Here is a 13,163-nt window from a genome sequence, read left to right on the forward strand (position 1 = left end):
ATGCATTTTCCATAGTTCTCCATGTATTATAATTCCCCCCATAGGTCTCCATATAGTATACTGCACCACAGTCCTCCATGTTTTATAACGCACCCCAATAGTCCTCCATGTATAAAGAAGCCTCCATAGTCCTCCATATATTATAATGTAGCCCCCATAGTCCTATATGTATTACAATGCAGCCCCATAAACCTTCATATTGTATTATGCAGCCCCATACTCCTCCATGTATAATGCACCCATATAGTCCATGTATAAGGTGTCCTTTATATTTATTATGCAGCCCCATAGACCTCCATGTATAATGCAGCCCCATAGACCTCCATGTATCATGCAGCCAGCCCCCCCAGGGCCTCCATGTGTCATGCAGCCAGCCCTCCAGGGCCTCCATGTGTCATGCAGGCAGCCCCTTCCCAGGCCTCCATGAGTCATGCAGCCAGCCTCCCCCCACCAAGGCCTCCATGTGTCATGCAGCCAGCCCCCCCAGGGCCTCCATGTGTCATGTAGCCAGCCCCCCGCCCAGGGCCTCAATGTATCATGCAGCCAGCCCCCCAGGGCCTCTATGTGCCATGCAGTCAGCCCCTCCAGGCCTCCATGTGTCCTGCAGCTAGGCCCCCCCCTAAGGACAACATGTGTCCTGCAGTCAGGCCGCCCCCAAGGACTCCATGTGTCCTCCGGCAACCCTCCCCCCTTAGGGCCTCCATGTGTCCTGCAGCCAGGGCCCCCCAAGAACTCCATGTGTCCTGCAGCCATCCCCCCCAAGGACTCCATGTGTCCTGCAGCCAGCCCCAGAGGGCCTCCATGTGTCCTGCAGCCAGGCCCCCCCAAAGACTCCATGTGTCCTGCAGCCAGCCTCCCCGTGTACTCACTGATTTATAAATAAAAAAGCAAGTACTCACCTCTATTCTCCTTCCACCGCAGCTCTGTCCTCACCTATACTTGTTTCACCGCTGCTCATCCTCACTTCTGTCCTCGTTCCCCCGTGGCTCCGGTCGGCGTCCTCCTGCGCTCTGTGCTCTCACCACACACAGCAGTCGCACAGGAGTGACGTCACCACGCAGGCACAGGGGAAGAATGATGATGCACAGAGCGGCGCCAGCCGCTCTATGCAATATCAAAGTGGAGCGCGGTGACGGGAGCACGGTGACGGGAGTGCGATGACGCCACCACTGACACCAGACAGGGGAGCCCGATGTCAGCGGTGGCGACCGGGTCATATAGCGGCCACTGAGCCGCGTGGTCTGTGGCAGAACAGCGCAGCTCCTCTCTCACAGAAAGGAGCTGGCTGCGGATCTGCTGGGCGGCCGCGGGCCCCTAACCTACCGGGCCCGGTCGCGATCGCGACTGCTGCGACCGCGGTAGTTACGCCCCTGGGCCCATTATAACCTATGGGGATCTTCATATGCCCGTGTTTTCACATGCACCATGTGTCCGTATGAACCAAATGGAGAAATGTCCGTTCTATTTCGGCAGCACAGATGACAAGGGCCAATATAAGTCTATGGGTCCGTGAAAAACATGTACAGCAAATGAATGGCATCCGTGGGCTGTACGTGTTTAACATTGCAAAGTATAAAAGAAGCTTTGTAATTTCATTCTTTCTTTATCCAAAAACACGGATCGAACCCTGATGAGACATTGATGGCTCACTGATTGAAAACAATGATGACACTGGTACTGATTTTTCACGGATGTGTCAAGTAGGCTTAAGATACTGCAAAGGAGCCGACCAAACTGGGAACTATATAAGCGAAACGGCACACTTCATTGTCACTTTGTTTGCACGTTGGGTTAGTCTTTTTTGTAATTGGCTAAAGGGTGCTTTACACGCTGCGACATCGCTAACGATATATCGTCGTGGTCACTTCGTTAGTGACGCACATCCGGCGTCGTTAGCGACATCGCAGCGTGTGACACCAAGGAGCGACGTGCAACGATCGCAAAAACGTCTAAAATCTATGATCGTTGACACATTGCTCCTTTTCCAAATATTGTTGGTGGTGCCTGCCGCTGGTTGTTCATCGCTCCTGCGGCGTCACACATCACTATGTTTGACGCCGCAGGAACGACGAACATCTCCTTACCTCCGTCCACCGCCAGTGAGGAAGGAAGGAGGCAGGCAGCATGTTCCGGCCGCTCATCTCTGCACCTCCACTGCTATTGGGCGGACGCTTATAGTGACGCCTGCATGATGTCGCTATGACGCCGAACGCACCTCCCCCTTGAAGGAGGGATTGTTTGGCGGTCACAGCGACGTCGCTGACAAGGTATGTGCATGTGACGCTGCCGCAGCGATAATGTTCGCTGCGGCAGCGATCACCAAATGTCGCACCAACGACGGGGGCAGGTGCTATTGTGCACGACATCGCTAGCTATCGCTAGCGATGTCGCAGTGTGTAAAGCACCCTTAAGGGTTTGTGATGACATCTTGCTTAGTGACATCACTTCATGTACCAAAAGTCAGTATGAGGCCGGTCTCACTCATCCAACCTTCACAGTGCAAGTGCAAGTATGCACCACAATGTTTGGACCAGCTGCAGGTCTCCTGACCTGAACCCAACAACATTGTAGGTTCAGACCAGCTGACGACCAGGTCATTGCGATCTGTATTCAGACCATGAGAGTTGGAAGGGTCAAACAGAACGAAGTGGTGGTATAAATGTGTGCCGCCCCCATGTCAGCAGCCGGGCTGCTCGGATCCGGATCCGCGGTGGCTCGAGGGGCGTCCGGACCCGGGGGTCGTGTGGCCACTCAAATAAAGGGGGGTATTTACAGGGGGGTTGTGTCTAAATTTCGTGACGCCACCCATGGTGTGTGGTAAGGTGGAGTACCACCGCTGCAGCTGGGAGTACCCGGTGGCGATAGCGTGGACAGCCAGGTGTTTAACCCCTCCACGGATGGGGGGATGCCACGGGACTCGGTGATAGTGGCGAGACGTGCCGTTGGGGAGGTAAGGGTCACTTGCGTCACTCAGTCATAAAGCTGACACCGCCAACTTAGTAAACCAAAGTTCTGGACACCGCTGCCGCTGAGGGGGAGCACGTTTGGGTCTCGTTTCTGCTGGTGTTGCCTGATGATCTGTGACCTTTCCCTTGGCACCTTGTTCTCTTCTAGTTAGCCCCTATAGCTTGAAACTAATCGGGTGCCGCTCCCCAGTGTGGCTAACTGAGGGAGCTTGCTCTCAGGGTTCATGCTTGGGATTTCTTGGACCGTTTTAGTGGAAAGTCCTATCCCCCTCGTTGCGCTAGTACCCCGATTTTGGAGTGGGTCCAAACTCTACAACACTAGACACTCATCCACCTCTGGTGGTATGGCAACACTCTCTACAGGTTCCTCGCCCTCAGTGTTGGGTGTAGCTGGTAGGACCCTACGTGTGCGTGGCAAAGGTACAGACGCTACTCTAGGTGCTGGAGTGGGTGCAGTGTCAGTAAGCCTTTCCTGTTCTGGTTCTTCCACGGGTTGTGGGAATGTTAACACAGGGACTATTACTGCTTCATTCTGTATAGGCCAATCTTTCGGATAAGTCACCTAGAATGTTTCGGTTCATTCTCTTCTTTCCTTCCACCACTTGAGGCTGAGGCTGGGGCTCATCTTCCACCCTTAAGGGTTCTAGGCACTTCTTCAGATGGTCTCGAGATACCGTAGCCGTGGTCCTACCTTGATCCTTGCTAGTTAGGCAGGTCTTATGGTTATCAAAGTTGGATAGCTGCACCACATATGGCTCCTTTTCCCACTGATCATCTAGTTTGTGCAGCTTTCTCTTCCTTTTTAGCACAATCTCGCCGGGGGCGAAGGGGGTTGCTTTTGCTTGATTGTTAAATTTTTTTTCTTGACGTTCCCGGGCTTGATTCAAACTCTCTTCAACACACTTCTTAATCTGTTTATACTGGATCTTGCGACGCTAGTCCCAATCCGCTCCGGGCGCGTAGGTTTCAGGCAGTTCGACCTCCATCTCCAAGTCCACGTGAAGTCTTCCAGGTCTAGCTCTCATCAGGTAAGCTGGGGTAGACTTGGTGGATCCCACCAGGATGTTGTTATAGATGTCTACAAGGTCTGGTCGTTTTTTCAGGCCACTGATTCCGCTCCTCAAGAGGAAGGGTTTTCAATAGACTGATCACCAAGTGGTTCATCTTCTCACACATCCGATCTTGAAGGCTCCGTTCTCCTCGGGTGAATTGTCAGGTTGCCTGAAGCTACTCCCTGACCTAGGGTCCACGTACCCTGTCGTGCCCTGGTCCCTGCCCGGTGATGGTACAAGGCCGCCGGTTGTCCTCCACGACAATACCGTGCCCCTTGTCACGATCCCCTGCAACCGGGGGTCCAGCTCCTACCAGGCTCAGACCACTGTCTGCTACCTAGTACTTCCAAGGAGCCCACCAGCCTTTCCCCTCCAACACTACTCTGGCCTTCTCCTGACGCTCCTGACCTTCCCTTCCCAATCCCCCAAGTGGGCGACCCTTTTCCACTCAGGCCGTCCACTGGTGGGTGTGGTGGGTGTGGTGCAGAGTGTTCCTAGGATTTTGATTAGCTGGTTTTGGCAACACCATTGGTTAGGGACCCGTAACCTAGGAGGAGGTAGATATTGCACAGGAGGGTAGATTGCTCAATACCCTGTGATGACCTGATAGGCCAGGGCATCACAAATGAACAGTCTGAGATGGCACTCCTCTAAGGCAGAGGTCCCCAACTCCAGTCCTCAAGGCCCACCAACTGCAGGTTTTTGGGATTTCCTTAGTATTGCACAGGTCTTAATGTAATTATCTGCCCAGGTGCTGGTTCCAACAGCAGTGCAATGCTAAGGAAATCCTGAAAACATGCACTGTTGGTGGGCCTTGAGGACTGGAGTTGGGGAACCCTGCTCTAAGGAACTTCACTGCAACCCTCAAGATATGTTTGACCATGTTGTTGCCCATGATTAGGTTATCCATCACTGCTTGTTTGCGTATATAATGATATAATGTTATCTAAATTTAGTTTCCTGATTTAAATGGAAGGAGAGCATTAGAGATGAGTGAACCTTTTGAAATTCGAATTTGTTAACTTTGCCAAATTTTCCCCAATCATTTGATTTGGAGCAAATAAGTTTGCACAAATTTCAATACTGAAATGCTTGTAATTAGAGATAAGCAGACCCATGGAAGTTCAGTTCGGTGGTTTCAGTCAGACTATAGATAAAATTCGGTTTGGGACCTGGACTTGACCTGAACCCCAATTGAAGTCACTGATTGAGCAGTTCGGGTCTCCACCCACATGAAGCCAGCAGATCACTTCCAGGGAAGGACTTTTTCTGTATATATTTTTTTTTTGTTTGGTGCACACTACATCAGATAACACTTTTGTTACCCCCAGTACAAGCTGATTAAATACTGTAAGCAACTCACACTGGACTGAGTACTAAGTGTACCCAAGCACAGCGATGCTCGAGCGAGTGCTTTACATACGTAAAGCCCCCGAACTCTGAAATCAAACAATTTTTTTTTGTAAAGTCCATGTTCGGTATGAACACCGAACTTTACTTTTCATGTTCACTCATACCTTCTTGTAATTGCTCCTAAAAATAAACAAGGAGCAGAGGAGAGGAAAAAGGAGAAAGAGGGCACCCGTCTTTTCTGTATTTCCCACCACATGACCTACCAGAGTCTATAGCCTGCATATATAATTAAGTTTTGCTACCAGATCCACTTTAGATGGGGCCTCAGCTTGTCTCCAACGTCTAGGAATCAAAATCCTAGCTGCTGTAAGCAAATGTCTCAAATGGCCTCTCTTGAATCCTGCCAACTAAATGTCTCCCAGTGAGTGCAATGCGAACTCCCTAGAGGGTTCAACCTGTCTAATTTAGCAAGAAGAGAATGGCACTTCCTATATATGAATCAAGGAGATACTGGGGTGCACTTCAGGTTCCAAAGCCAAACAGTGAGAAGTATACAAGGCACTCCCAAGATGATTTGAAATAAAATTTAACTCATGTGCGTAACAAAAACGTTTTCGGTCCTATGTGGACCTTCCTCAGTAGCACATGTGTGAGGGAACATGCTGTGTGGGCTGTCAGACGCGGAATCCACTGCTGTATGGGGGCTGACATTAGCACACACAGTCTCAGTTTTGTATGACCTGTTTGGAATCCACAAATGTGGGGTTGCGGGCCGGCCGTGATATGTTAGGAGATGGGAGTCAGAGTGGGGCGGCTCCTTTATACAGGAAGAACTTGGGAAGATTTTCCTTCTGGTAAGTCATCAATGAACACAGTATCGCAGGAGAGGAGCTATAAGGTGATGACTCGGTGGTATAAGTGCCCGATTGCGGTCCATGCAGTGTTTCCCTCTGTATCGGACACATGCTGGAGGTGCGACTTGGAGAGTGGCACGTTCACACACATTTGGTGGTCATGCTCAGGACTGTGATGCTTCTGGGATGATGTGTTTCATCTGCATAACAAGCTTTCAATTAGACAGGTTGAAAAGTATACAAGGCACTCCCAAGATGATTTGAAGAAAAATTTATTCATGTGCGTAACAAAGTCATGGACAACTGGATAGTCCCTCTTGACTTTGTGGAGGAATAGAGAGGACCCTTCTGACCATAAGACCACATGCACAAATTGAGTGTTTGTTGAGTTTTTACCTCAGTATGTGTAGCGAAAACCAGGGGTGGAACAATCAGAAGAAAAGTATAATAGAAACTCGGGCACCACTTCCATATTTTTTACCCACTCCTGGTTTTGGCTACAAATACTGAGGTAAAAACGTCACTAAATACTGAGGTAAAAAACTCGCCAAATACTGAGGTAAAAAAGTCACCACATACTGAGGTAAAAAACTCACCAAATACTGAGGTAAAAAAACTCACCAAAGAGCTTACACATTACAGCCGAGAAAGAGATTTACCCGGTGACTCTGGACATGGAAAACTACTTTGTTGTACATACTGTGCTACACTGGGAACCACTGTTTTGGATGGCCGAGGTACTGACCACTACTGTACACGGTATGATAAGATGTCATAGCTGCAGGGATTATGGGGAGGCCTGTGCCTCCACCGAAAATGCTTCTGCAGTGCGGAAAATGATTCAGGGCAAGGTTTAGGTTTTGTGAACCGCAGAATAGAATCTCAAAAAGTTTGAATTTGCGTGAAGCTGTGAATTTCAGGAAATTCAACTCAAACTGAATACGCTCATCTCTACAGAGCATCGATGAAGGCTCTTCACCATAGAACTTACAAGCTGTAGATATGACCAGTACCAAATAGCCTCACAAGCTTATATCCAATATCTTCAACCAGAGAAGGAAAGAAACCTTTCCTGGAACATTACTATTCTTAACAGTCAGTAATAAGGACATTGGATTAAAAATGTCACCTGCCAACATTGCTGGCTTAGGAACGGGAGCCATAGAGTTAATTTGTTTTCACCTCCCACAGGTTCCGCGCCATTAAAAGGGAAGCGTAAAATACTAAATTGAATATTTGTAGGAAATTTTCCTCAGGGCAGGATGAGAAAGTGTCTGAAAACAGTCACAAGATCAGGTCAGGCACAAGATCGCTTGTTTATCATTGGTATAAAAGTAGAATGGGGCAATGAGGTTGTTAAGGAGTAAGAAATGGAAATGTTCTACCTTATTTGTCTGCTATGAAACAACACATCTCAGAAGAACCTGCCAGACACGGAGAGCTCCTACACAACCATATACACAGGCATTGTGTATAACAGCAATGCCATAAGGATGTATATAGTAACATAGATGATAATGGCTGAACCCCCCCCCCCATAGGTCCATTGGGAACAAACTATACTACAATTGATCCAAAAGACAGCAACACTTCCAAGAGGCAAATACCAATTGCAAGTATTAAATAAAATATTCCTTCCCTATTTAAAAAATATCTCAGTCCCTGGATCAACGTCCCATCTCTAGGCTCTACTGTTTCTTAATCTGTAATAATATATATTTTAAGAAAGACATCCCAGTCCTTCCGAAATTAAGCGGGCTTTACACGCTACGATTTCGCTACAGCGATCTCGTTGCGGTCACGGATTTTGTGACGCACATCCGGCCGCTGTAGCGATGTCGTAGCATGTGACTACTAGAAGCGATTTTGGATCGTTGCAAAAACGTCCAAAATCGCTCCTCGTTGACATGGGGGTCCGCTGCCAGTTATCGCTGCTGTCGCTGGGGCGAAGTTGATCCTCGTCCCTGCGGCAGCACACATCGCTACGTGTGACGCCGCAGGAACGAGGATCATCTCCTTACCTGCCTCCGGCCACAATGCGGAAGGAAGGAGATGGGCGGGATGTTACGCCCCGCTCATCTCCACCCCTCCGCTTACATTGGGCGGCCGCTTAGTGACGTCACTGTGACGCCAAACGGACTGCCCCCTTAGAAAGGAGGCGGTTCGCCGGTCACAGCGACGTCGAAGGACAGGTAAGTATGTGTGACGGGGGTGCGCGATTTTGTGCGCGACAGGCAGCGATATGCCCGTCGCGCACAAACGATGGGGGCGGGTGTCATGCTAGCGATATCGGGCCGGATATCGCAGCATGTAAAGCCACCCTTAGTCAATGAATGAAGTCCACTACAACATGTTGTAGCAGAGAGATCCATACGTTTCACTACTTGTACAGTAAAGAATCAGTATCTATAGCGATTAATGCTTCTTTCTTCTAGACCAGGGGTCTCAAACTTAGTTAGAGAAAACTGTGAAATTGATGCGCTGCAGTAGTCGCGGGCGGAGGAGGGGACGCCGCGCTCTCCCTACTGCTCGGGTCCGGCTGCCGCTGCGGCTGCTGTGGCCTGCTGCTGCCGCTGCTCGGTGGCTCGAGCGATGGGCCGGATCCCGGGGGACTCGAGCGGCGCTCCTCGCCCGTGAGTGAAAGGGGATTGGTTTTTGGGATAGTTTATTGTCCGTGACGCCACCCACGGTTGTGGTGATTGAATGTACACCACCGCTGCTCTGGCTGGGGATCCCGGGAGTGATGGTGTGGAGCAGCCAGATGTTGTGTTGCCCCTCCGTGGGTAGGGGTTGGTGATCCCGGGGCCCAGTGATGGGGTTGGGATGGTGGACAGGCGGGTATGGGGCCTGTGGAGGTGCAGGGGCGCAGGGGCAGCGCTGTGCCGCACGGCACGGAGGTACTCACTCAGCCAGTAAACACAACACAGTTCTCGGTAAACAAACGGCTGGTTGGACGGTTGCGCTGCTGATATCCCCTGCAGTTGACGGTGACGGTCTCTTTCCTGCACCTATGTGTTGTTGTTTGGTAGCGATGGGTTCCCACCGGTAACCCGCTCCCCAGCTTGGATATGAGCCGGAGGAGCTCCACTCTTGCCCGCAGGCGCTGGCCCTGGGAAACTGGTGCCTTGGCGGTGGCGGTGTCTCCCCTTAACGGTCGGACTGTTGCCTTCAAACGGGACTTGGTTGTTGGGAGACAGTCGTCCCCTTCACTGACGGATTTGGCAAATTCGGCGACTCCTAGCCTTGCCGGGATCCGAAAGGCCCCTGCCCTGGTGCTGACTAATCTTCGTATACCGCTCCGGTACCGCCGGGTCACCACCCGTCCACGGTCCTTTCGGCAACCTCCAATCAGTCTCGCCTGCAGACGGTCACCGCCGTCTGCCAACCTTGCTGTCTCAGTCCGGGGCACACACCCCGACTAACTTCAGGCTTCTTTCTGTCACTTTCTCTGTTGCTTTTCCTTTAGCTCCTCTACCACTTCCTCTCACTTTGAACTTCCACTTCTATCTTTTACTCCTTCACTTCCCTAGCTTCACTCTACTCTAGCCCTCAGCTAGACTTCAACTGCCTGGTTCTCCCGCCTCCAGGGCTGTGAACTCCTTGGTGGGTGGAGCCAACCGCCTGGCCCACCCCCTGGTGTGGACACCAGCCCCTGGAGGAAGGCAACAAGGATTTGTGTTTTGACCTAGTGTGTACCTGCAGGGAATGTGGGGTGCGTGTGGTGTTGTGACCTGTGACCCCTGGCTTGCCCAGGGCGTCACACATTCCTTGCTGAACGAGATTATATTTTCAGTGATAACGGGTTTTTTATTCTATAGAACATTTTGATCAATTTTTATTCCTTCTTCGTATGGCGTTAAAATTAAAATGCTGCCTTTTTAATATGTTTTTATTTATTTTCTTACAGTGTTTATAATAAGGTTTATGGTATACTTTTATAGTTTTCTTTGGGTCAGAGTTGGCCATACCAAACGTGTACTTTTTTTGTTTGCTTTCGTGGCAAAATATTTTTCAGGGTTTTCGTTCACACTTTTTTTTTTTGCAATAGTTTTGCTTTTTTTTTTTAAGTTGCTAACTACCTGGCTGTTGTGCCCAGCGCTGATCTCTGCCAGCACAGAGCGGTCATATACTGTCCCTGCCGGCAATTCAGCGGCTTCTGCTGACGTCAGATTGATAGAACGACAACAACTTCTTTTCCTCTCTACTGTGTTGAGCCAGTGTGACTTCTGACGTCATACTGACTGACAGCCCCACTGTCTGACTGCAGGAAGCCGGCTGTCTATCAGCATATTTCTGGCAGTCACGCCCCGCCGACAGAGCATCCCGGAAGAAGAAGAGTTGCTCTGTTACATGGAGTAGCTGAATCACCAGGAGGAGCGGGAAGTGACTGCGCCGTGCCGGCACCAGGTAAAATACGTAGGTAGTTGCTTCTGTTACTGATTCTGGGCACTCTGAACCCGGCCGTGGTTCTGTTTCTGCTTGGACGATGCCACGGCGACAGGACCCGCCTTCGTGACCCCGGTGGTGTCATTAGTTAAATGGGGGAAATGTTATTTACAAGGGGAGATGAGCTTGTGCCGCCACCCATGGTATGAAGCAAGATAGGTGCCGCCGCTACTATTCAGTTCCCTTGGGGTCGGTGGTGATGCAGCTGAGTTGATATAGCTCTCCACAGGTAGAGCTGGGCCCCAGGGCTGTCGATGGGAGATAGGATGTAATGGCGGGGTGCAGGGCCGGAGGCGTAGGAAATAACTGGGCAACACAGGAATGCAGTCACAAGGTCTTTACTCATAGTTGAGTCTCAGGTTACCACGACTAGTCAGAGACTGCCCTTGGAGTGCTGAGTCCTGCTGTGATGGGCCCCAGCCGATCCCCGGATAGTTCGGAGGCACAACCCGGTACACTCTTCTGTGTTCCTTCCCTGGTCATCTTCCTGCGCTGGCCTCTCCCGCCTGCCCCGCTCCCCACACACAAAGCCCTGAGCCAGTGTCCATAGATCCCTTTTGTAGGTGGCTTTCTTGCCTTGTCCCTTGGTCCTATGTGGTCACCTTATCCCTGGATGTGTGTGGATGTGGCTTCGGTACTTGAAGTAGCCTCAGCCTCCGGTTTGCTAGCTGAACCTTGTAGTTCTCCACCAGTTGAGAGGCCGGTCCCCTCTGCGGCCAAGTCCCTCCACATCGGTATACCGGCTGTGGATGCGAGCCCACGTGTGTATGGCGTACTTCCCATGGTTCTGGGACTCCTTCTTCCCTGTCCAGCTCCAAACCCCAGGACCTCTCTCCTTCGCGTCCACTTCCTGACTGACTAACGTTCTACAGTTTGCTCCCACTAACTAAACTCCACCTCCAGACTAGCTTCGGGAGTGTTCTTCCCTAAATTGCAACCTGCCCTAACTACGGCCTAATGAAATGTCGCTAAATTAAGAGTGTGTGTTTGTGTATGTGTGTAATGACTTGCGACCTCCTCCATACCCGGGAATGAGACACCACACCTCTGCCTCAGGTGCAGTACCTCTTTGGCGACTAGAGCCTCAGGGGCGCCACACTAGCAACTACCTGCATGTTAGTTTTTTTAGGCACATAGTAAAAAAAACCCTGGATAACCTCTTTACTAAACGTTACAAAGAATAAACAGCAATATATAAATGACTTTCCGTTCATATGTTCTGTCTTTTGAGCTTCTTTTAATCGCTTCACATTTGTAAAGATGAGAAACAGTTAAAATAAATGCTCTTACTGTCCTTCAGAAGACTTCCAGATGGAAACCACTCACTATTTTATACATAGAAGCAATAGAAAAAATGTTGGCTGCAAAGTTGAGGCAAAAAGCAAACGCAAAGACACCAAAAAAAGATGCTCCAGGGAAAACACTGCTGGAGTTTTTCTGTAACACCTTTTGCTTGAAAAACTCAATGGGTACGCTGGCATCTAAAAGACATCATGTGTACATGTTAGATAGGCGGCGGGGTGTGGGTGTAGTAGTGGCAGATACTACTGCCTTGGGTCAGTCCTTTGCACTGCCACCGCCTCTCTAACACTGGGGAAAGTTCGCTGGGACTTGTGGTGCGGAGCACTCACTTTCAGGCCGGAGGCCAGGATATGTTCGTTCTTCAGGAGCGCTTCCCAGCTGCCGGTTGCAGCAGGTCCCGGTGCCCTCAAACACCAAAAAATGACACAATCTTTCTTAACCACGAACTTCGCTTTACTAGCAACATTTTTCAACAACTTTACATCTCGCCAGCAGCGGGCACAACTTGTTTCCGTTACAAGACTTCCACTCTGGTTCTTCTTTGTGGTCACCATTAGCAACCTGAGTTACTCACAATTTGCTGGCCAGTCACTTCACTGGTACTCAGGCCTTCGAGCCCCTCATCCCCTTTATCCTGTTTCACTCTTTCAACACAGATTCAAAAATTCCTTCAAGGGTCCCAACGTCCCACCCACAGGGATTCAGGGATTTAGCTGTAAGCTATGATGAAATCCTTAGGGACAGCACTCCACTGGTTCCGGTTTGCCAGGACCTACTCCCACCATGGGAGCTCACTGACCTTCAGCCGAAAGAGGGGGTTCTTTGGGTATCTTCCAGGGAGTGGCCACCATCCCGGTAGTCTGGACTTCACCCGCTCGGGACGTGGTTACACCAGCCCAACTCTCACTTGGGCCCCACAGGTACGGTACCAGGATGCGACCCAGCGGGTCCAAATTAATCAAAGGTATCTGTGTCTTCTCTCCTCACACCTCTCTCAGATATGGGCTCTCACTCTCCCATCGGGACTCTCCTGCTCTTCCCTGTGTGCTCCCCCTTTTTGTGTCCTACTCTCCTCCAACACTAACCCCTTCCTGCCTAGCAGGCACCAGGGAACTGGCTTTTACACAGGACGGCCACCTAGTGGCTGGATACACACATTGTACATAAATATAACTCCATACCCCTATTAT

The sequence above is a fragment of the Anomaloglossus baeobatrachus genome, chromosome 4 (genome assembly GCF_048569485.1).
Source record: "Anomaloglossus baeobatrachus isolate aAnoBae1 chromosome 4, aAnoBae1.hap1, whole genome shotgun sequence".
Classification (NCBI taxonomy): Eukaryota; Metazoa; Chordata; class Amphibia; order Anura; family Aromobatidae; genus Anomaloglossus; species Anomaloglossus baeobatrachus.